The sequence below is a fragment of the Talpa occidentalis genome, unplaced genomic scaffold (assembly GCF_014898055.3).
Source record: "Talpa occidentalis isolate TD23 unplaced genomic scaffold, MPIMG_talOcc4v2.1 talOcc4.3, whole genome shotgun sequence".
NCBI lineage: Eukaryota > Metazoa > Chordata > Mammalia > Eulipotyphla > Talpidae > Talpa > Talpa occidentalis.
Genome location: NW_023603184.1, coordinates 79,906,523 through 79,932,282, shown reverse-complemented (window position 1 = coordinate 79,932,282; position 25,760 = coordinate 79,906,523). Strand labels below are relative to the sequence as shown.

The 25,760-nt window shown below is 36.6% G+C and overlaps 1 protein-coding gene across 9 annotated transcripts in view; it reads left to right on the top strand.

The window, feature by feature from the left end:
• GTDC1 (glycosyltransferase like domain containing 1) overlaps window positions 1–25,760 on the top strand; it is a 352,060-nt gene that overhangs the window by 61,926 nt on the left and 264,374 nt on the right. For 3 of the 9 annotated variants that reach the window (XM_054699711.1, XM_054699709.1, XM_054699710.1), the window contains one exon: window positions 13,480–13,543. The exons of 5 other annotated variants lie outside the window; for them this stretch is intronic. The gene's annotated coding sequence lies outside the window, so the exon portion shown is untranslated. Of the gene's footprint in view, window positions 1–12,634; window positions 12,651–13,479; window positions 13,544–25,760 lie in introns of those variants that run through there. One more of the 9 variants, XM_054699712.1, reaches the window with a different exon arrangement.

The window sequence follows — 25,760 nt, the reverse complement described above, 5'->3', positions numbered from 1 at the left end:
ATGCATATGCATACACATGTACACACACATGCACACTCACACACTCCCCTATGTGTCAGTCTCCATCATTAGAATAGGTCTTTGGGAAGAGAAGTAGCATAATTAGGTCTGTAAAGAAGAAAGGACAACAGTTCAGTCCTTAACATTCATGGCAGTTGGGATACCAGTGAAGGGAGGATGGGCAGGAGGAAGAAAGGATTAAAGGAAGAGAGAACAGAAGGCTTTTGTCCAGATTTGAAGAAATGGGCCTATGATGAGGTAGTTCTACTGAGAATGGGAGGGATAGCACATAAAAAAAACAAAACAAAACAAAACATTCTGATCATTCCCTTGGGTCGAATTTGGAGTTACTGTTATATTTCTGTATTTTCTACATATTTTGCTTTTATTTTTTTCTTCCCTGATTCCTTTGAGAATAGTCTGAAACAATTTTAACTCGTTTTTATGAAATTTTAAAGACCACTAATGTTTTGGTTAAACAGCTGATAATATCAGTGATAACTTGAAATATTACCTTAATTCCATTTGGTTTAGGAAAACACTAAATAGGAAATTTTGGATTAAATTAATGGAGAACATATTATCATTTCCATGCATTTCCTTATTTTGAGCAGACTCATTGCTTAAGAGTATAAACCCTGATAATACCAGAAATTTTGAGATTCTTTCCTAAGTAAAGTTCGAAATATTATAGTTTTCTTACCATTGATTGTTCTAGGAAACTAGCTTCTTCAGAACATTTAAATATTGAAAATAAGTTCTTTTCACAAACATGAATAATTCAGAGAAAGTAAAGAATTAGTTAAACATATTAGTGTATTTATTGATTGCTCAAAACCAAGTCATGTATTTTAGTTTAAAAAGATGTGGCATGTTAACAGAGTTCCTGAATAGCATGCCACTGATGAATGGCATAATGATTTTTTATTGTTTAGCGTTTTGCTGAGAAAATCTAATATAGCTAGGAAATTTTTTTTTTTAATTTTTTTTTTTTAGAGGCATGTTTTTTATTTATTTATTTGTTTGTTTGTTTGTTTTATACATGCACTGGGTACAGTCAGAAGCGCGGGAGGGTGAGAGAATTCACCAGAGCCAGAGCAAGGAGCAGAACAGGCAGAAGGACCGAAGTACACTGCTGAGGGGAGCAGCGGGCGGCAGGAGAGGTCTGCGCGCCATGTGGGACCCTCCTCTGGTGGTCGGGGAGCAGCTGGGGATCGAACTGGCGCCACAGAGGCTGTGGACAGCTTCGCAACCCAGCGCTCAACCGCTGCGCCACCGGGGAGGCCCCTAGCTAGGAAATTTTTATGATGCTAGTTACAATTTGCTAAGCCCTTATTATATGCCAAATACTTAAGGGACACTGTCTCATTAAAGATACTCCTGTTGACATGGGTCTTGTTGATATTAGATGGGGAAACTGAAGCACAGACTAATTTCTTGCCCAAGATCATACAAGTAGCAAGTATATCTCTGGTGTGCTTGTCTCTTCATTATTAAGCATATTATCTTCCATGGAAAAGATAGAATCATCAGAATGGTATGTACCCTGTCCTATCAAATTTCTGTAGTGGATCATTTCTCAGATCTCTTCAGTCCTTCTAAAATTGAACACCCAGCACTGACCACCATATTTTCATGAATGAGAAAAGATATACCAACATAAGATTATCATTGAGTCAGTTTTTTCATCTTCATTTCCTGGTTAGGAAATAACAGTACTTTCTTTAAAAAGAAAGATCAATAGATGTAATTTTTCAATGTGATTGATGTAATTTTTAATTTAGTTTTTATACTGTTGTATACTATTCTTTAACAAACTTTATTAAGTCTCTCAATTGCTTTTTATACTTACTGGTATCTTTAAGAACTCACAACATATTTCTGCTTCAACACCCAGCGTTTTGGTATTCTTTTTCTTTTTTTTAAAGATTTTATTTTATTTATACAAGAGCCGGAGTACAGGCCAGATGTGCAGGAGAGTGAGAGGATTCACCACAGTCAGAGTGGGGCACAGAACAGGCAGACCAGGAGTTTGGTATTCTATCAGATGTTTTATCAAGCTTCAGCAAGTCCTTACAGTGAATGTCTTCAAGAGGTAATGCAATAGGCAGAGTACTACTGCTGCGACACCTGTAGAGATCAGCACACCTGCCCTCAAGCAAAAGACAGTAATTAGTTGCTCATATTCCCTTGCAAACATCCCCAGTCTTGTTGCACTTGAAACACAAAGATCACAGCAATGCGGTCATGAGCTGCATACTGTTGGAGTTGTTTATGCCCATTCAATTTTTAATGTTCCTATAAGACATTTTGATGGGAACCCTGAGCCCAAAGGGATTTTGCATGCTTGATCAAATCTGTGATGATTTAAGTATAGAAATAAAAAGAAACCTTTGAATTGCAGTGACTGTTAACTTTTAGGACAGCCTTAGTGGAAACATTAACATGATACTTGAGGCAAAGTTGTGTTTGATCAACCTTCACAACTTTTTTGTTTCTTGACAGCAGGTATAGTTTCAGTAAATCTAAACAAATTCTTTAATGCCTACAGATCCAAGTGCATTGGTTATCTGCATGTCAGTGTCTGAATATTTAAAAGATGATTTTATACCAAGCACTTTTTATTGAAATTGAAACACTCTCATGTTCTTGTCCAACCACATTGTCATACACAACTTGTATTATTAAAGAACTTGATGATAAGTGATTGAATTTTAGTAAAATGTAGTAGTGTATGAATTGAAAATATTAGGGCCAAAGAAATTTATTATTTTTAATGTACTTAAAGGTCTTTCTATACCATTGTTTTTTTTTTTTAATTTTATAGAGGCATGTTTATTTATTTATGTATTTATTTATTTGCTTGTTTTGTTTATACATGCACTGGGTACAGTCAGAAGCGCGGGAGGGTGAGAGAATTCACCAGAGCCAGAGCCGGGAGCAGAGCAGGCAGAAGGACCGAAGTACACTGCTGAGGGGAGCAGCGGGCCGCAGGAGAGGTCTGCGCGCCATGTGGGACCCTACTCTGGTGGCTGGGGAGCAGCCGGGGATCGAACCGGTGCCGCAGAGGCTGCGGGCAGGTTCGCAACCCAGCGCTCAACCGCTGCGCCACCGGGGAGGCCCTCTATACCATTGTTTTGATTTTAACACTCTCTATATTCTAGATAACATGTAGAATAAAAACTGGTTTTACCAGGTGAACTTTCAAGCAGTTTTTAACCTTAGGATTCAGCTATTTGATTATATTTTTATAAATTATTAATAAACAGCTTCATTGAAGATACATTACTGTTTCTTAAATATAATTAGCTTGCAAAACACTACAATTTCTATAGCATTGTATGCTAATATCATAGCAAATTCACTATACTTTTATTTTGAGAAAGAATAACCCTAACACCTCATCATTTAAGGCTAATATGGTGGCTGTACATACTTCTTAAATTGGTTTTTAAAGATGATTTTTATGGAATTGTTATAGTAGGACAAAGGAAGATATTATATACCACTATCATTGAGAGTTAGAAACTTGAAGTGCCAGTGAATTTAGTCAACCTATTGTGCCTCGTATTTCTCTTTCATGAATATATAGGTGGAATCTTCCATTAGGTTTCTAAGCATAGTTATTCATTAGCTCTTCAGTGAAAAATGAAACCAATGATGTGAATGTTAACAAGCTTACCTTTAGATTTTTGTGTTGCCTGTTTTAGCTATAAGTAAGCATGGATATGATGCAAACTGGGGATGCTCCACTTGTGAGCTTACGACTGTGATGCTAGAATAGACAGTGATATCCAGAACGTTTTGGCTAATGTATGCCTCATTGACTTTTGGGAATTTCACAAAAGTCATTCCCAAGAAGTAGTCTGTTTGTAGTGCCTTTGGAGTTCTTAATAATAACTTCATAAACATCGCATGAAACATTTGACAGTCTGTTACTTACATGAATGCTTGATGTGCCCTGGGTCATTATGTTATTTTTCTTTTTATCCTGGGTGCCTAACTCATGTGATCAGTCAATGTGGTTGGATTAATGAATGACTGGAAATACTGTGTAATACATACATATGGTCTGTGGAAACTATATATATAAACAGCGGACCATATTTAACACTTGAAATAATAAAAATGGCTATTTCTTCTACTTTATAGAATATAATTTTAGATGATTATTTTCTAGAATAAGTACATATGGTTTAATCGAAAAGTTATCTTTTTACTATCAGTAGATCAAAAATATTCTGTGAAAAAACATTTTATATTTTTATTATGCTAAAGTTAAATTCTTTGTCTAAGTCACTCTTTTGACCCTCTTAGCTTTGTTTTCTACTATTCTTTACTGTTTTTCCCCCTTTGTAGGACAGACTTTTCACCCCATTTTAGGACAAGCCACACGTCATCTGGGCATCTCTGCCATGGTTTCTGAGCTCCAACCTCATGAACTCCTGAGTTACTTCTATTTTTAACTCACCAGTTTAGAACTAAGTCATATATGTATTTTGCAAAATGCATGTCTCCTAGTATCTTTACCACTATGCTTTCAAGTTTTTAAAAATTTTAATCTTGCTTTCTGGCATGTGGTAGACTGCTTTTTAGTCACTTAGTACATGATAGTTAATCTCTAGCTTTAAACAAGGAAAATAAACTTCCTCCCAGAAAAACTGAGAAAGGCAGGTAAGAGGGAAGGCAGAAACGAGAGAAAGATAAGAGGCAAGAAAGGAAGGAAGGAGAGGACAGAAGGAAGGAAGGAATGGAGGCCAAATCAGCAAGCATATTTTGTGGGATAGGGAATTTGGAAAACTTAAGTTTGAACTCTGATTCTGCTTATTTTGTAATTTTTAGTGAGCTCCATAATCGTTGAGTGTAAGTGATAATATTTAGTTGGTAAGTTTTTGTGTTAAATTATATCATGTATATAAAGTACTTGTTAGCATGTTCTCTTGTACATAATTCACATTTAACAGATGTTAATTAACTGTGATTTTGTATGTGAGGAAAATGAGATGTAGAGAGCTGACCAAGGGTGATCTAGCCAGCAAATTGTGGAGAGAAGATTGAAACCCAGGTTTTTCTTATTTTAAAGCAGTGGTTTTCAGTTGCACCCCTTCTTGGCCTTTTGCCAAAGAGCAAGTGTAAAACAGTGTTTTTTAGCCATCAGTACACATCAGAATTGCCTGAAGGACTGGTCAAAACACATATTGCTGGACCTCACCTTTAGAGTTTCAGGTTCAGGAGGTCTGGGATGGAACCTGAGAATTTACGTTTCTAACATGTTCCCAGCTGTTGTTTTTTGCTGCTGGTTCACAGACCATTTTTGGAGACACAATGCTTAACTTTAGCTGGACGTGAGAAATCATCTGGGGAGCTTCTAACAGTTACTGACAAACCACAATCCCTGGTTGTGAGTCCTAGAAACCAGAATCTCTGGTGGTAATCCTTTTTTTTTTTTTTTTTTTTTTTTTGGTAAAGTCTTCCAGGTGATTCTAATGTGTGGCCAGCGTGGGAAACACCACTGTGCTTAAAGCTACTATTGTAGTTTTTCCATTAGAACTGGTCTAAGCAAAACTCTGGTTTTGAACATCTTCTGGGTGTTCAGTGAAGGATGAATACAGTAATGTGTTGTTTTGCTTAAGGTGTTTTAAAACAATTGCTCCAGCCAGAATTATTTTATTATTTTACCTGTACTTTTATTAGTATACTATTTTTAGTTCTGAATATGATTTCATTGATTTTTTCTGAGGTGCTGTTGGAAACCATGTTATTTTATTTTTAGACTACCCAGTTAGAATAGTAATGATACTTATATACCCAGGAGTAGGTAAGTGAAAATGCAGTGGTTTATTTTGGTAAAAGGAATCATTTCTTCTGATATATGATTAAGTTAATAAATATATACAAACTGAAGCATGAAATCATTTATTGGATAAGAGTGGGCAAAATACCACATAATTTCATTAACCTTTAAGCAAAGAAATTATAAACCCCTATGCAGATGATTAAGGTTATCATTGACTATCACCCTTTTTTGATACCTACAGACTGTTAATTCTTTGTCCTGCTGAGTCTTATTAAAACTTCTGACTGATATACTTTTATTAAAAGGTTTAGAATTTACCAATTTAAAACACTTGCTCTCACACTATCACCTCTAATTTAACTAGGCCATTAAACACGGTATTTTGCAAAGAGAAAGTCAATAGCTGTTTCTTTTAAAAAAATAATAACTTGAAATGAATTTTAAACTCTGCTTAGAGGTAAGCAACTGCTATATACTCCTAGGTCTTTTGATAGTTGATTTGTTCCTTTACTATGCAGATTTTTGGTTTACAAAGATCTACTGCTTTTGTTTAAGAAATATGCCTGGAGGCTGGATTGGTAAGCTTTAGGGAGATATCTAGTTTGGTGTGAAATAAATAGTTGTTAAAGGATCACATGAATTGGGTCCCAGAAGATGAGTAGAATTAAGAGACTGAGATAAACTGTATTTCATTTCATTTGGCTAAAAATACCTTAAATTAAAAATAATGGCAATGAATAATGGCAACACAAAGCAAATTAGTGCGAATAAACCATTTGGGGCATAGATTTTGTGAAAGTTTTGACCTATGAGTTTTAAAGGAAAGAACCCACTATATCCCTGACCAGAGAAGCTTGGTTTATCATTTTGGGAGGCCAACCTCTCAAGATTTTACACATTTGGGAGGGAAGACCTTCTCATGACTAAGAAAGAAGGAAGGGTCACTCTGTTGCCCCACCAAGTCTGTAGCACTCTTCTTGGTCAGTGAGACAGATGTCATAGAAGTCCTCATATTAAAAAGAAAAGGACTCAGGGTTACTATGTGTAGTAGAGACTATAGGTCTTCTGATTTGTAAGTGTTAAGCAAATAATGTAATAGGCTTCTGACTTTAGGGAGATTTTCAGTCACTGATCATTTGAAATCTCTGCCATCCATACAGGCTTCCCCCGCCCCCCCCACCATAACTTTAAAAATTTATGAAATATATTTCTATACTAATAGCTTGTAGAATCCTCTTCCCCCCGACCCCAACACCCCCCCCCCTTTTTTTTAAGTGCTCTGTCTTTTTGGACTTTGTAAACACTTAGTTCTCAGAGATAGCATTATCTAACAATTGAAATGGTCTCTCTAGACGCATGTTTGTTATATGTCTTAGGTGGTGGACAGTAAGGTGCAAAGGATAGGGGTGATGAGGGTGTGTGAAGGTGGAATGCTGGAGTCTTTCATGGAGTCTCTGACCCCTTTACTGTCAAGTGCCCTTTTATGCAGCTGTATGTATATATAATATATATATATACTCATATTTTATGCAAATATACATGCAGTAATGATTAGATTTCAATTGTGTGGCCTTTCATTTTGTTTATGTTTATTTTTGGACTTTAATATTATTGTCCAATTCAAGTTGGTTCAACTGGTTCAAATTAAAAAAAGCACCAAGGGGTATGAAAATATCTCTCTTCTATAACCTGATCATTTAATGCTCTTTTTATATTCGTGGCTAGTGTTATCCTTCTTTTGTGTTTCCTTCTAGATATATATATTTAATCAATGTATTTATTTTTGTTCATGTGTCAATTTATATATTTACTTTGTGAGCATTGTATTTTGGAAGTTTTTTTTGAATGGCAAATTATTTAAAAATAGAGGCTGAATATCTTTATTCAGATATAATTTATTTCTAAGTTTTTTTTGAAACATTGGAATTAGTTAAAAAACTAATATCCTTCCCTCCTGTCCCCCTCCTGTCTACCCACTCCGGCCCCCCCTATTCTTGGCAACTTTGTTAAGCAGAATTACATGCAAGTGTTTAGAAGTTTCCGTGGTTATGAATCGATATTTCTCTGTGGCCTCAATGAGCATGCATTGTTTTTGAGGCCCTTGCAATTTTTATGTCCACACAGTAAAATTTTCTCTTTTTTTTTTTAAGATTTATTTTTTTATTCATACAAGAACCAGGGTACAGACCATTTGCACGGGAAGATGAGAGGATTCACGAGAGACAGAGTGGGGAACAGAACAGGCAGACTGACGAAATACACTGCTGAGGGGAGCAGCGGGTCTGACAGGAGAGGTCTGCCGTGCCATGTGGGACCCTTGCTGGCTGGTTGGCTGGGATCGAACTGGCGCTGCATAGGCTGTGGACAGCTTCACAGTGCGGCGCTCAACTGCCTGCGCTACCAGGGGAGGCCCAACATTTTCTCTTTCTTGAAGAATTCCTATTTGGACATATTGGCCTCAGAGCAGATTCCTTTCTATTCTTCAAACTCACCTACTTTTGTTTAAATATCTATTTTCTGTGATGTTTATGTTTGCATTGACATTTGGTTTTACTTAATCTGACTTTTTTGACCTTAGCTGAGTATATAAGCTTAAGGATATTGAGAGTCAACTGAGACTGTGTTATTCTTTTAAATTTTACTTTATTGAGTCAGCAAAATACACTGATTGAGATTAAATGGATTCTGGGGCCACATTGCCTAGGCTTGAGGCCTAAAAATATGACAAGTTATTTCTGCTTTAGTTTTCTTAAAGATGGGATGAATGAATTATATAATATATAGCTGTATAACACATGTCAGAGGTTGGCTATTTGTATTTTATGATACTCTTCTGATTACATTTGACTTATAGGATATAATTTAATATTTTTTTAAATAGATCATTTAGTAGATGGTTTTAAAGATTTAGTTTTTTTTTTTTTAGATTTTTTTTTTAATATTTTATTCTTTCTTTTTTTTTTTTTAAGATTTATTTATTTATACAAGCACTGGGTACAGTCAGAAGCGCGGGAGGGTGAGAGAATTCACCAGAGCCAGAGCGGGGAGCAGAGCAGGCAGAAGGACCGAAGTACACTGCTGAGGGGAGCAGCGGGCCGCAGGAGAGGTTTGCGCGCCATGTGGGACCCTCCTCCGGTGGCCGGGGAGCAGCCGGGGATCGAACCGGCGCCACAGAGGCCGCGGGCAGCTTCGCAACCCAGCGCTCAACTGCTGCGCCACCGGGGAGGCCCAAAAGATTTAGTTTTTTTATTTATTTATGCATACAAGAACTGGGGTGCAGGCCAGAGGTGTGGGGGGTGACAATATTCACCAGAGACAGAGTAGGGAGTAGAACAGGCAGATCTATTGAAATATACTGCAGAGGGGAGCAGCCAGTGAGACAGGAGAGGTATGCTGCACCATGTGGGTCAGCTTCTTGGTTGGGGATCAAACTCAGGCCCAGTGGTGATATCACTGAGACTTGACCCCTAGGCCACCAAGGATGCCCCCTAATTTAGTATTTTTGATATTATAAAAGTGAACATGTTTTATAGAGTATCTGTAGATTTTGATTTCAGGACATAGTCTTCTTTTGAAAATAATAGCAATGAGTCTATTAGCTCTCAAGGTAAAATAAAAAGTTCTGTGTCTGTGGGTGATGAGTTTAAAAAAACAAAATCAATTATGTTTTTTCTTCCTTTGTTAATTGAACATAGTGTGTGATTTTCCCCACTTTTTTTGCACACATGTAGAGTGATACTCTTCAAAAGAATTATAATGCAATAATTAAAAATTTTCTGGTGGCCAAGTAAAAAAAAATAAATGTAATTAATTTTGCTAATTTATTTAACCCAATGTCTAAATTACTGTCATTTCAACATGTATCAATATTAAAATTAGATATATTTTACATTCTCGATTTTGCAGTTAGTCTTTGAAATCCATTGTGTATATTACTCTTTCAGCACATCTCATTTTGGTTTAATTGTATTTCAAGTGCTCAATAGGAACATGTAGCTAGTGGCTGCAGTGTTGGATAGTACAGTTAGAGAGTATAAACTATTTCTAAATTTGTCCTTTTAAATTAGGGAGGTGTAAATGAAAAGCTCAGTTTTTCTCCTGTGTAGGGAAACACTGAGTTCTTCCTGACTATGTATTTTTTTTTCCTGTGAGTCTCCTTTACTACACACACAAAATACTTCACTTCTGCTCACTAAATATGTGAAAGTTTTTTTGTTTTTTAGATTTATTTTATTTATACAAGAGCTGGGGTACAGGCCAGAGGCGTGGGAGGGTGAGAAGATTCACCAGAGATAGAGCAGCGAGAACAGGCAGACTGACAAAAGCACTGCTGAGGGGAGTAGTGGGTGAGACAGACAGGAGAGGTCTGCCGTGCCATGTGGGTATCTCCCTGGCTGGTCGGAAATTGAACCCATGCTGCAGAGGCTGTGTGTCAGCTTCACAGTGCTGCGCTCAACCCACTGTGCCACTGGGGAGGCCCCAATGTGTGAAGGTTTTTCCCTCACACAAAGCAATTCTCTGCAACATCAGCTAGGTGTCCTACAATTTAATTCAATACTGATATTCTCTGCCTGGAGATAGTCAGATCTCAGGTTAAGGTCCCAGTCCCATAGGATCGCCCCCTTGTTTCCTCCCACCCCTCAAAACACACACACACACAAACACACACACACACACTCTGTGTGTGTGTGGAATCCAGTTCGAGGCCATCATCCCTGTGCTTCTGACCAACTTGCTGTAAACTGTAGGTCTCAAAACATCACCCCTTCCTTGAGTTTGATTAATTTCCTAGAGTCTCTCACAGAGCTCACAGAAACACTTAAGTTTGCCTGTTTGTTAAAGGATATGATAAAGGACAGATGAATAGTTAGATCAAGAGACACCTAGGTAGAGTCTGAGAAGGTGCTCCCCACAGGGGCTTTAGTCCCCGTAGAACTGGGTGTGTCATATTCCTGGGGTGAATGTGTTCTCATATCTGGAAACCCTGAACCCCATCCTATAGGGATTTTATGGAGGCTTTGTCATGTACTCCTGGTCAATTATTCTGTTTTTTAGTCCCTCTTCTATACTCTGGAGGTTGGGGGGTGGGGTGGAGAAGGCTTTGATGAAGTTTTCACGTTTCTGTTCCTGGCTTGGTCTTTCTGGTTACAGCCCCCCATTCAGGACCCTACCCAGAGTCACCTCAATAGAAGAAAAAAATACTCCTAGTGCTCTTATCACTTAGGAATTTACAAGAGTTTTCAGAGTCCTTGGGACAAAGATAATTATTAGAAGAATGGATGCTCCTGGTGTTCTTATCACTTGGGAAATTACAAGGGTTTCAGGAGCTTTGTGTCCCGAACTGGGGGCAGAGAACAATGTATTTTATTATCTCATAGGGAGACTTTATGATATTTTGCAAGTATTGATAAAGCTAGATGCATCTAATAGAGAAAATTCACAGGCAAGAGGGGAGCTGATAGGCAGAGGTGCTCTGGAAAACAGTGAAAGGGAGTTGCAAAGAGGTCTGGTGGACAGGAGTGTCAAATGCCAGGTACAAATACAGTAAAAGTGGGGACTCCCACTTGAATGCTTGAATTTCACAGAGAAGATTTTGAGATCCTCTCAGCCATGCTTTCCCCCTCTCCCCACAACTTACCTTTCAGATTCATCAGATTTGTCTGTAGGAGAAAAAGAACATAACTCTTAATTGAATAGGACTTGTCAAGCATTTGGTTCGATTGTGGTTCTCTGTTAAATATTAAGTGTACAATGTGTGCGGTGTCCTTGGCCATTAAAAAAAGATTCAGAAATCTTCATTTACTTGTTTTTAGGTATCTCTTCTAAAGGTAGGACAGATAGTAAAAAATTATGACTGAGTCTAGACGTGTGTATTTTTTGAAGTTTAGAAATACTGAAGGTCGTGATATTTTGTCTTACAGAATAGCTCTCCTGTATCATCTCTGAAGTGAAGAGTTTTGATTAGCTGACCCTGGGAATGTCCTTTCTCAATGTCCTTTCTTACACCCTGACTAACCTGGAATAAACATCTCTGTGATGTCCTACATAGATATAGGCCATTCTTTATCACATCCTCTTGTGTATTTCTTTCATATTATGCTTTACAAATTGAAATGAAATTGCTGATATGCTTATCTGTCTTTGTCTTCCTTCCCCTCACCAAAATTAAGCTCCAGCTGATCAGACTTTGTCTAGTTCATTGCTGAATTCTCACGATCAGGTACAATGCCTGGTAGATGCTCAGGAGTTAAATAATCAATACATTGGTTTTTTTTAGAGAATATACTACATAATCATTATTTGAAACAGGATATCTTATAAGATATCCCTCCTCCCCTCCATCCCCCCACTCCCTGCTGCCCCGGCATATCTTTTACTGGATTTACATCTTTTCAGGCTTTCTCTTTTTTTTTTTAAAGATTAATTTATTTATTTATACATACAAGCACTGGGTACAGTCAGAAGTGTGAGAGGGTGAGAGAATTCACCAGAGCCAGAGCGGGGAGCAGAGCAGGCAGAAGGACTGAGGTACACTGCTGAGGGGAGCAGCGGGCAGCAGGAGAGGTCTGCACTCCATGTGGGACCCTCCTCCGGTGGCTGGGGAGCAGCCGGGGATCGAACTGGCGCTGCAGAGGCTGCGGGCAGCTTCGCAACCCAGCGCTCAACCGCTGCGCCACTGGGGAGGCCCTTCTCTTTCTTTTTGGTGACACTTCAGCTCAGGGGCTCCTCTGTGACTGTGAATGCTTTTCCATCTTGTTCTCATTTGGTACCTGGAAGATTTCTCAATCTTGTTTCTTTCTGATACAGGTTATTCTTGCTCTGTGATTACAGTTTTACATAATTCTTTTAACAGGTATGTTTGGCTCTGATTTGGTGCTGTATAAACTGCTTGGGAACCACATTTCATACTTCTTTGATAGCTCCTCCTTTTTGCTTGTCATGTCATCTTTTGGATGAGTTACTACTATGTTAGTTTTGACCCTGTCAGTCTCATCTGGAAGGATTCCGACTTTAGTATATACAGAAGGGGAAAGCCACAATATTAACTCTTGGGTGTATGGTAACATCTTATTCGCTTTACTGTGTGTGGCTTGTAGAGAACAGTGTTTAAGTTAGATAACAGTGTAATCCTGATGTAATGCTGTCCCAGAGAGAAGTGTTCTTGAGGTATTTACCCCAAATCTGTAAGTGTCTGCACCTCCATTGTTTCTCTGGGGTGAATCCCAGACCTGGACATATTATCGGAATGCATTCCAACCTGCCTCTGAGATTTTTAGGTTCTTGACAGTTTTTTGGATTATAGACCTTCTGTAAATCTACAAACTATTGACCTTCTCTCTAGAGGGCTATCCATTTACATATGTCCACAAATTTTGCTTATTTAGAAGTACATAGATTCCTAAAGGCCATCTATATACCAAGGCTAAGGTCTTCTAATCTGAATTATATTATTTCTACTAGAGTAATTATTGATTTGAGAAATCCTTGGAAAGACTGACAAAAGCCCTTATTAGTTAAGATTCCAAACAATATTTATTTTCGAACATCTTTTCCCATCTTGAAATATCTAAGAATTAGACTACTTAGCCATTTAAGTCAGTTCTTGTTCATATCAGGATTCAGAATGCAGCTGGGTTTATTTTGAGAATAACAACTTAGCTATATCCTTTGTGATCTCACAGGTACATGTGCATTAACCAGATCGGACATGTGTAAAGAGAAAGATCAGTATCTCTATATTATCAGGTAAGCAAATGGGACTTCATTTTTTATATCTCCATCAATTCAGTTCTCTTGCAGTCTGTGAGCATTTCTAATTAACTACCCTTTACTGCGTTGTCGGTCAGTAAGATGATAAATATTTCTAAAGGGAAGGTAGCGGTCTTTCTTAAGTTTTACCAGGTTACTTCCTCTGCTGCTTGAAGTCGGAATTCTTTATTTTTATTTTATCTCATTATTGTTTCATATATTCACACTTCTATAGTAGAAAAAATTCTCCACTCTTCTTTTTATGTATATACTTTGGAGAGTTGTGGACAGCTCTCATATTGTTCCTTGGTTGTCAGCCAAGTTATACACATTTAACTCCTTTAATCTTTCTTTGTAATTCAGTCAGCTTGGCTGCTTTTTCTAGATTTTCCCCCATTTCATCTGCATCATTAATAAACAGAAAAAACAGACTATCGCCTCGCTTCTTCTACACCTTGCATTCTTTTTGCTTCCTGGGTTTGCCTCATATTTCTTGTTGAACTAAAGCCAGCCAGACCTTATTCTCTGGACTACTTTGGCAATACATGAATGGCTTGCCTGCAACTATCAGTGTCCCACCCGGTAATAGCATCAGCAGTATATCCTAGAGGAAAGAAAGGAAATGTAAAAGGAGAACAGTGAGGAGCAAAATAATTCATTCTTTGATTATATGACTGACTTACCCTTGCCACCCAGAATAAAATCATTGTACCTGAGATCTTTACCACAGGTTTTGCTGTCCCAAATGTTATGCACAGGCACTAATTTGAATAATGAGAAGCCTGTATATTGTATGAAGTCTCCCCACTATTCTCACTTGCTTTCTTCCCTAGCTTCTCCCTCCCCCACTGCCTTTCCTAACACCTATCGTGACTTGCTATCAGAATCTGTGACCATGAACAAAACTGGGCAGGGGATCATTCTGTGGGAAATTAGATAGGCTCAGGTGGTAAATGCTCCATGCCTTCATGTGTAACATCTGAGGCAAGTGCTTTAGTTCTCGCTATTTCTGTAACAGCCGTTGGTCTTCTTTTACCAGCTGATTCAATGGAGATGTGCAGGAAGAAGGGAATGGTAGACCTCTAGTGCTGTTCATCAACACTGTATTACTTTCACAACTTTCCCCCCTCTCTGATTGGCAGGGAGAAGCAAACTGCTTCTAGATGATGCTGAGCTTAGTGTAAAATATGCCAGCATGGGATCTGGGTTTGTCACAGCTCATTCTTTCTTTTCATTTGGTTTGTGGAAAATATACCTCTACCTTTTCTTATCTTGCACATTAGAGAGAAAAAGGTCATTCCTGCAGGAGCTAATGACTTATTGGAGTTTTTAGTAACTGGATTCAGGTAGTGTGTTTACTTAAAGCTTGCAACAGCACACGCTTGACGTTCTCATCTGTGTTAGCTGTGCTTCTAAGTACAGAATTGAATAGGATAGAAGAAACGGTTTTCCTGTTTGTGTCTGTGGCAACTTTTTAGATGATTTGTGGTTTAATCCTTTAAACACTTTTGAACGTTTTTATCATGTATTTCCCTTTTAAGACATAAAATATTCAGATTCTGATGTTGCAATCTTTTAACCAGATTATTTGATTTTGAAGAAATCAAGGTCAGTATAGCAGCTTAGAGGGTTGCCTCTAAGTTTTTAGTGACCTAAAATGATAACACTTACATTCCTTTTTGGTCAGATTTTATGACGTTTCTTTATCCTGTATGATTTTAATAAGATTATGTGATTGTGAATCATGTTTTTGTGCATTTCTTGGTCTCTGATCTCTTAAGCAGGTAAGTATATGATGTGTCCTCCTTTAAGTCTGCTTTTAAAAAATGTTAATCTCTCCCATGGCTATTAAACTGTCGACAATGTTGTACTCACTCTAATTTCTCTGGGCGATTGATATATTCTTCAGCATAATTTTTGTTTCTTAGGTCTTTTCAAGACCTGTCAAAGAAAACAAAATGCTAACCTGACTTTAAAGGGGGAGAAAAAAATCCCCCCCTCTGTACTATATTATTCTTTGTTCTGTATGTGCATCAAAGTGACAATCCCACACTGTCTCAATTGAGGGAGTCTAGCACAAAAAAAAAAAAAAAAACCAGCCTGGCACTGTTCTAGGCTGGCAGCCAAAGTGTTTGTGTAGCTTGGTTCTGGCAGTGGTTTTCATAAAGCAGAGGGTCTACCCTCCTAGCATCACCGAAGGCAGGCAAGCAACCTTCGTCTTTCCCACTTACACCATATCTTTCCTTCATCTTCTTTCTTCACAGTGACCACCACCATAAAAAAAAAAAAATTTTTTCTTAAATAGAAGTATTATTTTCCCTACTACTTCCACTTTTAGTAAATGGCATTGTTCCTTATAGAAGCTGTGCTAAATTTGCCTTTTTCAGCACTTTTAGAGATTCCCTTCACAGTTGCATTTTGCCACACTTTTCTGAAAACCCTTCTGAATATTGCTAACTTTGGTCATGTTGATGTAGTATTCTTGATTGGTAGGAATCTTGTCTTGCTTCACAGCTTATTATTTGAATAGAAACTCTTGAGTGGTATTTGCTTGCATTATATGGATTTCTATGCCAAGATATCTCTTGCCAAGATCAAAAAGCATGCCATTGTTTTCTCTTTCTTCCTTCCTTTCTTTTCTTCTCTCTCTCTCTCTCTCTGGTTCTCTCTCTCTCCTCCCCTCTTCCCCCTCCCTCCCCCCAAAAAACTTAGGGTCAGTTCACATATTTACAAATTGAATACTCATATCTGATAAATGTTTCCAGATAAGCAAGTGAACTTCTATTAATGTAAGGAGATGCACTTAAAATATTTTCCTTTGAAATGAAAATGCAGGGTAAAATGCAAAAATGTTTTTAAGTTTCTCAATTTTCTCTAAATTATAGCTAAGTGACCTACTATTACAAGGGGTATGAAAATGTAGTCTTACTATTTTTAAGTGGTGATTTGAGAAGATTAGATTTTTCACTATGAGAAAGCATTCCATGAAACCTCATAGAATGTTCCTCAAAATGTAAAATGGGTTTTCAGTTGTATTTTGCAAAAACAAGTGATTATTTTCAAGTAATCTATTTTAAAAATTAGTATTTTGTAATTAAGTTATGAAAAGTTAAATAAGCAGGATATGTTTTCTTAGGAGGAAATTGATACTATTTTGACTGATTTTATTTTAAAAATTGCCAATGATTTCTGGCAATAAGAAAATTTCTTTGGGAGGAAGAACTCATATATTTCTGTACAGTGTGACGAATGTGACTAAAAAGAAAACAGTGGTTGGTGTGAGAATTATTAATGTGAAACATTTTTATATACCATATATACTGGGAAATATATCCATTATGGAGGCATTAAGATATACTTATGCAATCTAACACTTGGCTTTTTCCCCCCAGTGATATAGTTTTTAATTTAGAAACTGCTTTAAAGTCATTAAAAAGATTTGTAAAACAGGTATATCAGAAGTATGCATTAAATAAACTCACCTGTTACTTTGTTTCATTCTTCAAGAAGGTTCAACAACATACTGGCTCATTATGTTAACAAAACAAACAAATACTCCAATTGCTTTGTATGTATAATGCATGTGTAATAAATGCTACCATCCCCCATTGCCTTTTTTTTTTTTAATGTGTGTGGTTTTTTTTTTTTTTATGTAAGGGGGTTTTTCTGGGAACAACTAAAATGAATCTGGGTGGAATGCCTGTTTTATTATATTAATGAAATCTTTAAGTCAACATTTGAAGCTTCAGAATGATGACATATTTGAGAAGAAATGTCAGGGAAACTTTTTTCCTCTTGGTTCTGATAAGTACATCACTGTCTTGAATCCTATGGCCAGGTTGATACTAGAATTGGTGGTTAAAGGCAATACAGATTAAGAAACCCTTAATTTGTGATGTTTGCATGTGTGGATTAATGGATTAATTCAATACATTATGTATTGAATTCTATTGTTTGACTTGAATACATTTTTTCCCAGTGGTATGATTTTACTTTGTAATTGAAACTTTTGTTTTTTTTTTTCTTATGGTAGGAATATATCTTTTTGTGATTTAGCAATTGCAACATTTGTTTATTCTAACTATACATAGAGACATAGTGGAAATATACTTAAGACCTATAACATTTGAACAGTTTTTTGGGGGCATCTGTGAGTTTTTCATTTTTGTAGGTAATAGATTCTATAGTTTTGTTTAATTAGGAACACATATCAAATCTTTTATATCTTTATAGTTGATGTACACTTTGTAGGAATTATGATATAGTAACAATCATTTTTGTAGAAATATGGAAAAATAAATTTTTAAGGGATGCCAGCAAAGTTGGATAAATACTATGTTTATTATTTTAATTTAGGTTTTATTATATGAAATGCCATGTTTATAATTGTAACTAGCATTTTATTTCATTTGAATATCTGTACAGATTTTAAATGTAACTCCTGTGTAGATGATTTGAATATCTTGTTTGAGATCAAATATTAGTCACATATAGTAACAATTAGTGTTTTGTAAGTTTAAATGGTCAAAAGCATGAGTAATCTTCCCTTAAGCATATGGTGTATACTTCAGTGTTAAAATTCAATGGAGAATATTGCATGTGTTAATTCAGTTGATTCCCCCTCCCCAATTTTTGATACATTTTAATTCCTCTTGCCCAACGTCTTATATTATCATTCTGTGGAATACTTTCACAAGTATTTCATATGTTTTCTGTGGCATCTCACACTGCTCACTTTTTATCCATAGTACCATATGAATTCCCCCTTTTCAGGTTTACACTGCATATTTTAAACTGCTGATAGTGTAAGTAGATTGCAAGGTAAAGTGACATTTAGCTTTTTGAGCTAGTCTGATTTTTATCATGAGAGCAGGTTTTTTTCCTCCCATCCGAAATCTTCTCATATTTCCCATTAAAGCAATCTTACTAGCATTGAACAAAGAAATTCAGAGATTTGACTACAGCAGCAATTGAAATGCATCAAAAAGTGGCTACTACAATACAATTTTATTAATGAATGATCTACATTGGTTCCAGCTGTGTCCATGTGATTAGGCCTTCACTAGGCAACAATGGGTATTTCCCTATTGCTTTTATTTGATTTCCAAGAATGTGTCATCTGTTACATCGGCCCCTGCCAATATGCCCCCTGTAAAAGTGTTTTGTTTTTTTTCCCCTTCCAAATTTCTGAAGCATAAGTTGAATACCCACACATAGCCCTGCCGAAATATTGTTTCTAGTGAATAGTGGCCTAGGTTTGTATGCTTGGTGTTGCATACCAAAATTTCAGAATATAAATTAAAGTCAATGTTTTTAAGTTTATCAGTAAATTTTGGGAAGTGTGGTTGCTTGGTAATGCTAAAGATAGACTAGTTTTGCTTTTACGTTTCCATCTTAATATTTTATTAGAGTGGTATAATGTGTTATAGAGGTGGACAAGCTTGCAGATTGAAATGGGGATCGTCCAGATTGTTCCCTTCCCTGGACCATATGGTATAGTTCTAAAAGCCTTTTGTATGCTGTCTGTTCAGTTTATTGTAAACTCAATCTTTAGTGCACCTAAAGATAACCAAATAAAAATGGGTTTGAGGAAAAGGACTTTATAACATGTAAGGACCCTAGAAATATTTGTTTTAAAAAAGCTAACTGCAGATGAAATTGAAACAAGGAACACTTGTCATTCTCTGAATATTCTTTTGAGTTCATATGAATTGTCATAGATTGTCTTTGAATGCTGGTTTTAAAATGAGGGCATTTATGTTCCCTGACTGTACTTATTATCCCTACTTATCTCATTTTGCAGTCTCACGAAGAAGAGAATGTAGCTTTTATCCGTTTTATGGAGGAAACCTCTGCCTTTGAGCAATGCCAAGAAATATATAAGCTCCAGGTTTTATAAATATAAAGTTTTCTTTTCTTTTTTTACTGATCACAGTGAGAGTTTAGGGCTAGAACCTTCAATAACTTCACCCTTTAAATTATTATTACCCTTTTTTCAGAGATAGCTTAAAATGTTTCTAATTCTTTTTCCCTTTTATTTTTACCCCCTCCTAATTTATTGTGGTTCCAAAATTTTATTTAAGGAAAAAGAATTAAGAGATTTCTTATCCCATATGTTAAGAATCTTTAATAGCTGGGAATGAGAGTGATTTCTCCTGACTTTCTCTCTCCTTCACTTGAAAGTAAGCTACTGTTAGAGAAAGCATTAGACATTACCCATTGCTTTTTGGCACAAGAGAGTTGAAGTTGAAATTCTCCCAAATGGGGAAAAAAAAAAAAAGAGAGCCTGTGAAGAACACGATTCTTTACTCTATCATTACCCTGAACCACTGAAAGGGTAACTGAGAGGAACTCAAATGTTATTGGAATGTGTAATTTTCCTTTGAATGGCCACAGTGAAATAGATTTGAACAAAAAAGGCAGAAAAAGTATATGTGGCGTAAGAAGTTGATGGTGATTGAAATTAATGAATCTTTTCAACACTGTACTATAGAAACTATCCTAAGAACGGGACACATTTAAAATTTGTCCAACAGAAACTTAAACAGAGAGAGAGATTATTACCTTAAGGGATCACTAGAGATAGTTGAACTGTCATAATAATATAATAATGTTAGTGGTAAATTGAGCACAAAATATTTATTAGACATGTATTTTTCAAGTTTGAAAAATTTGCAAAAACAGAATCTTTGATTTCAAGTTGGGGAGAACTATTTGCTATTTAAAATTACTACTCTCTAGTGGTCTTGTGGTTCATTTATGTGTATATATATCACATATAAATGATATACCAACTATAAAAAATGTTACAGGTTTGGGAGATTGAAGGTTTCTGTTAGGAAAAGAAGCAAAATTTTGTAATGACTTTGCAACAAATGAATTTCCATGAAGGAATTACAACATGCTTTTTAAAGTCATCTAGATTACTGAAAATTATAGGAATAGTATAGAAATGCAACTTCAAAATTGTTTTATTTCTTGCAGCTAGAAAGAACCAGATTATAGCGTAAATCAAGGAAGGACAAGCCAGAGATAGACTAACTCAAACATCTCCTCTCTGTTGGAACTTTCTTTTAATGGTAAAAATGCTTTTGACTCCAAATTGTAGAAAATCTTACCAACAATGATGGAAATGAGTAACAGTTTTGTCTTGTCATAAGAAATCTGGAGACAATTCACATGCTGACAATTATTTAGAGACCCAGGTAACCTCTTTCTTTTCCACCATCTTTAGCACTTAACTTTTGCCTTTCATTTCACACATGACCTTTGGTCTTCTAGAAATTATGTTGACGTTAAAGCCCAAAGAAAAATGAAGGGAGTTTCAGTAGGCTTTTCCTTATAGGAGCTTTCTCTTATTTAGAAAGGAATGGCTGCTTGTGGTACTTCCACCTACATCTCTCTGGCCAAACTTTGGGTCATGTAACTTCGTGTAGAATGTGAGGAAGTATTTTAGCGTTCCAGCCTCTATTTTGAAGTGAATTTATTTATTTATTTATTTTTTAAAGATTTATTTTATTTTATTTATTTGTTTATACAAGCACTGGGTACAGTCAGAAGCTCGGGAGGGTGAGAGAACTCACCAGAGCCAGAGTGTGGAGCAGAGCAGGCAGAAGGACCGAAGCACACTGTTGAGGGGAGCAGCGGGCGGCAGGGGAGGTCTGCGCACCATGCGGGACCCTCCTCTGTTGGCCAGGGAGCAGCCGGGGATCGAACCAGCGCTGCAGAGGCCGCGGGCAGCTTCACAACCCAGTGCTCAACCGCTGCGCCACCGGGGAGGCCCTCCAGCCTCTATTTTGATGGAAAGAAGGGAGAAGGAGAATTGGAATGAGTGTTGAGAGAACCTTCTGCCACACTTCCTCAGCTCTTTAGTACGGTTATTTATGTGGACCTTTCAACTTTCTGGGTCCCTGATTTATATAGTAACTTGCTCTAACATAATTGATGTTACATTTCTATGTCTAAGGACAGGAAATAAAATGAGTTCCACTTGGTGTCTTTATAGTTAGCACTGTGCCTAACTGTAGACCCTCAATAACAGTTGTTGAATGAATGAATATTATAAAAGAGATCTCAAGATTATTGGCATAAATCATGTGTACATGTAAATGGTACAGTAACATTTTTAATTTGTGAGGGGTTGTAGACTAAATTTTTTAGAGTTGCTTATTGTTTAGGGGACAACAGTCTAAAGATCTTAAAGTTGTGTTGAGTGGAGGATATTCAGTTACAAAGGCTACAGGGAAGTCCTCAAAATGACGTAGTGCCAGTACTTTTCTTGGGAGTACTTTATTCTATGAGTAAATTAAAAAGAAAACTTCTTACTCTACGCCTAGACTATTGTTTAAACAAGGGTGTTTGTAGTACCCATATATTAAGATTTCCATTTTGGAACAAATAAGAAATTTGAATTTATTCATAAGGCAAACAGGTCATTTGATAATTTATATTATTGATGTTGATTTACAAGGAGTCGTTTGATCCTGAGAGTCTGACTAAACTAGATTTTATGCTAGATGGCATTTGGGGTATATTATTTCTTTTACTCCTTAAGCATAACGTCATATTTTTTAGTACACATGCAAATGGCTATGTACACTAGAAAAACATGTCCTAAATAAACCCTAAGATATGTAATCTCTGCATCTGTTTTCTTCATCCTCATGCATCTTAAAAGAAAGCAGATCACCTTTTTTAATTGAAAATCTGCAGAAGAACTGGCTCAGGATGTATTTTTGGTGAATCAGTGTCACACACCCCTCCACTGTCTAACTTAAATTTCCTTTGTTATATTTCCATTCTGTTTCTGTTATTTTGACCTCAAAGGACAAAGCAAACAACTATCCACTATCTCCCTTACAACAGCCCCTATATAGCACCATTTTAATAAATTCCTCCCTTTTCATTCATGATGGCAGGGTTGTTGGTACCTTAATTACTAAAACAACCTGTGCATGGATAGAACTTATCTCAAAGCAGGGAATGTATTCAAGTATCTGGAACTCAAATTTTCTATCTGAGCGGTTTATAGTCACTGAGAATAAAGGAAGCCCTTTTAACATTCAGAAGCAGTCCTGTGAGAGAGTTCCTACATAATCACAATTTAGGAAGATAGTTTCCTAGATTTATACTTGGAATTGGGTATTGGTCATCATTCCCTTTTGGCCTTCATGCTGCTCTTTGGTCATACTTTTGGAAGGAATAATCTACAGCCCAACCCTTTGTACTTTAAAATGTTACATTTAAAAGTTCAACCCGTTCTTACTATTTTCACCTTTGTATTCTCAGTGATCAATATAGTATGTGGCCCATAGTAGGCATTTAGTAAATATCTGTTAAATGAATTGTTTTAGTTTCCTTGGTAAGGCTTTTTAGTATATGTAGCTATGCTTTGCATTTCCCCATTCCTCTTTAATAATTTTATTTTATGCTGCTCAGTCAGCACTCATAGTTTACTTTTTTGCTACCTTATCTTCAGTGATAATCTGCACTGGACTAATTTGAATAGCTGAATGCAACAGTAATGCCTGAATAACTCACTTTATGATGGTGCTGTACCCCCTTTTTTGTAGCCTCTTGATGAGAATACATTAATTGAATGCCTATTATATATTAAGCATTTTGCTTGTAGAAGCAAACATTCATTGTACACAAGCTTTGATGCCAAGGGTTTGAAATCTGGTTGGAAGACACACATGTTTCCTGTATGACCATAGTTTATAGGTGGGATTGGGGTAACTGCTTTAATTAACATATAAGCTAAGTTTGGCGGTACTGTGAAGGAAGGAGTAATTACTCCTGACTGACTGAACTGACCATGGGTAAGCAATTGACTACGCCTTCCCAGATGAAACTGAGTTTGAATGGAGTCTTGAACTATATGTAGGAGCTTGACAGGTAGCAAAGCAAAGGATTCCAGGAAGCGGCAGCAGCAGCAGCAGCAGCAGCAGCAGCAGCAGCAGCAGCAGCAACAGCAGCAGCTCTTGGAAGTGGGGATGTGTGTGGAATACTTGAAAAGAATGGTTCACTGTGTTCACAGCGATGGAGTGCCCGTGGGAGTGACAGGAATTGAGGACAAAAAAGAACTTAGAACCAAATTGTAAGAGGTCTTACTTCTTGTTAAGTAATTTTAGTCTTTATTCTGTAGAAAAACATAATTCATAGATTTTTGAGTCAAGGACTGACATTAAGGTATCTGTTGGTGTCAAAGAAGGAATGCAGGCAGGGAGATCAGTTAGTAGCCGATCTTTAGTTGACACTGACACTGAGGATGATGAGGGAGACTGGGGCAGAATGGCTTGGAAGGAGAGCTTGATCCCTTGAGCTTGGAGTGAATTCACCAAAAGCCCTGTGGGCTGTTGATTTGTTCAGAGTTATGCGGCAGTGTGGACCCTTGGCAATTTTTAATCTTTTTCCCACCTACATCATTTTGGATAACTGTGGAATATACCTCCTTTCCCCTCACCTGGGAGATCAAGTATTTTAGCCTGAGCTCTAGAAGAAAACAAAAGGAGTATAGGGTGGAATGTTGTTGAGTGAGCTGGAAGCATCTGCCACAGTTCTTCACTCCACTTTGTAGTTAGAGCATCAGTCTCTGTGCTTGCTGGGCTCTCGATTTATCATCATGATTTTTTTTGCCATTAATTTTTCTTATGTTTTAATTGAGATATGCATTGATTTCTTTTTTTAAATATTGTTATTTTGGTTTATCTTTTTTTTTTAAGATTTATTTTATTTTATTTATGTATACAAGAATTGGGATGTAGGGATTCTGGTGAGCAGTTACCAGAATCAGACTGGGGAGCAGAACTGGTGGAGCTACTGAAATATACTGCTGAGGGGAGCAGCAGGTGAAACAGGAGAGATCTGATGTGCCATTTGTGGGTTAGCACCCTGCCCAAATATCGAACTCATGCTGCAGTGGTTGGCTATAGCTTGATTGTGCTGAGATTTAACCTCCGTACCACCAGTGAGGCCCTTGGTTCATCTTCTTTAAGTCAACCTAGCTCTTGGATATATATTGTATATATTTTGTATATTTGCTCAAATATTGTGTATTTGCTCAATTGTAATTCTATCCAAGCCTGAGATCAGAAAATACGTTTGAGTCATCTTAATATCACAAAACACTCTGAATAATTTTTAGAATACAGTCACCCAATAAACGCTTGTTAAATAAAACAAATTTGTTTATGCTTTGCAGTCACACAGACCTTCCTACTCTCTGCACATGCCAAGTATTTTCTATCTCAGGGTCTTGTCCTGCCTCTATTCTTCTGGTTTCTGTTTAGGACTCATCTCATCATCACTGAGGTGTTAGCCTACAAAATGCCACTCTTACCCAAATCCAGTTCTTCTTTGTTATTTTATTTTATAGCACCTGCCACCATCCATTTTGTATCTATTTGATCATTTTTTTTAAACTCCAACTAGAAAGAAGTTCCTTGTAATAATAGTGACGCTTGTGTCTAATTTATCCTCAAGCATCTGGAACAATGATGGGCACACAGTAGGCACAGTATTTGTTATATGAATGAATGCTAAAAATCAGTCTGAAAAGGATAATAAATATTCATGTACAGGTTTGTTCATTGGTTTATGCAAGTGAAGGTATTGTTGTTATAACTTTAATAATATCCAATCATTAATATTGCTCTCAGAAAAGTAAAAATAAATTCTATTTTCTGTAGATTGCGCTGTGAAATCTAATTATGGATTAGTATTTGTTTTAGAAATATTTGAATGCCAAGCATATCCAGTCAGAAAACACTTTTATTATCCATGCCAGCTTAATTTTTAAGGCAGTGAAATGGAAGATTGTCATTTCAGCAAGCAACTTATTTTCATTTGTGAGAATGGAATATTTTGAATATTCTAATTGATTTTTGAGGATGAATTTACAAGAAAATAATCCTTTTTTTTCCTGTACATTGTACATTTGCCTTTAGGACAAAAGGAAACTAGAAACAGGCACAGAAATTTTTTGCTTAGAAAGGTGCAAACCTATAATTGACTTTTGATGGATGTTGGGAGGAAGGTCAGACAGTCCCAATATAAAAGGTAAACCTTGGGATAACTGAAAACTTTAATGAAGACCTGATTTTATATGAATAATTAAAGTTTGCCAAATTATCTTGAGTTCAAGCCTCTATTTATTATATTTTACTGCAAAATCACTTGGATAGTTTTCCAGAAATCTTAAGTCTGTAATTTG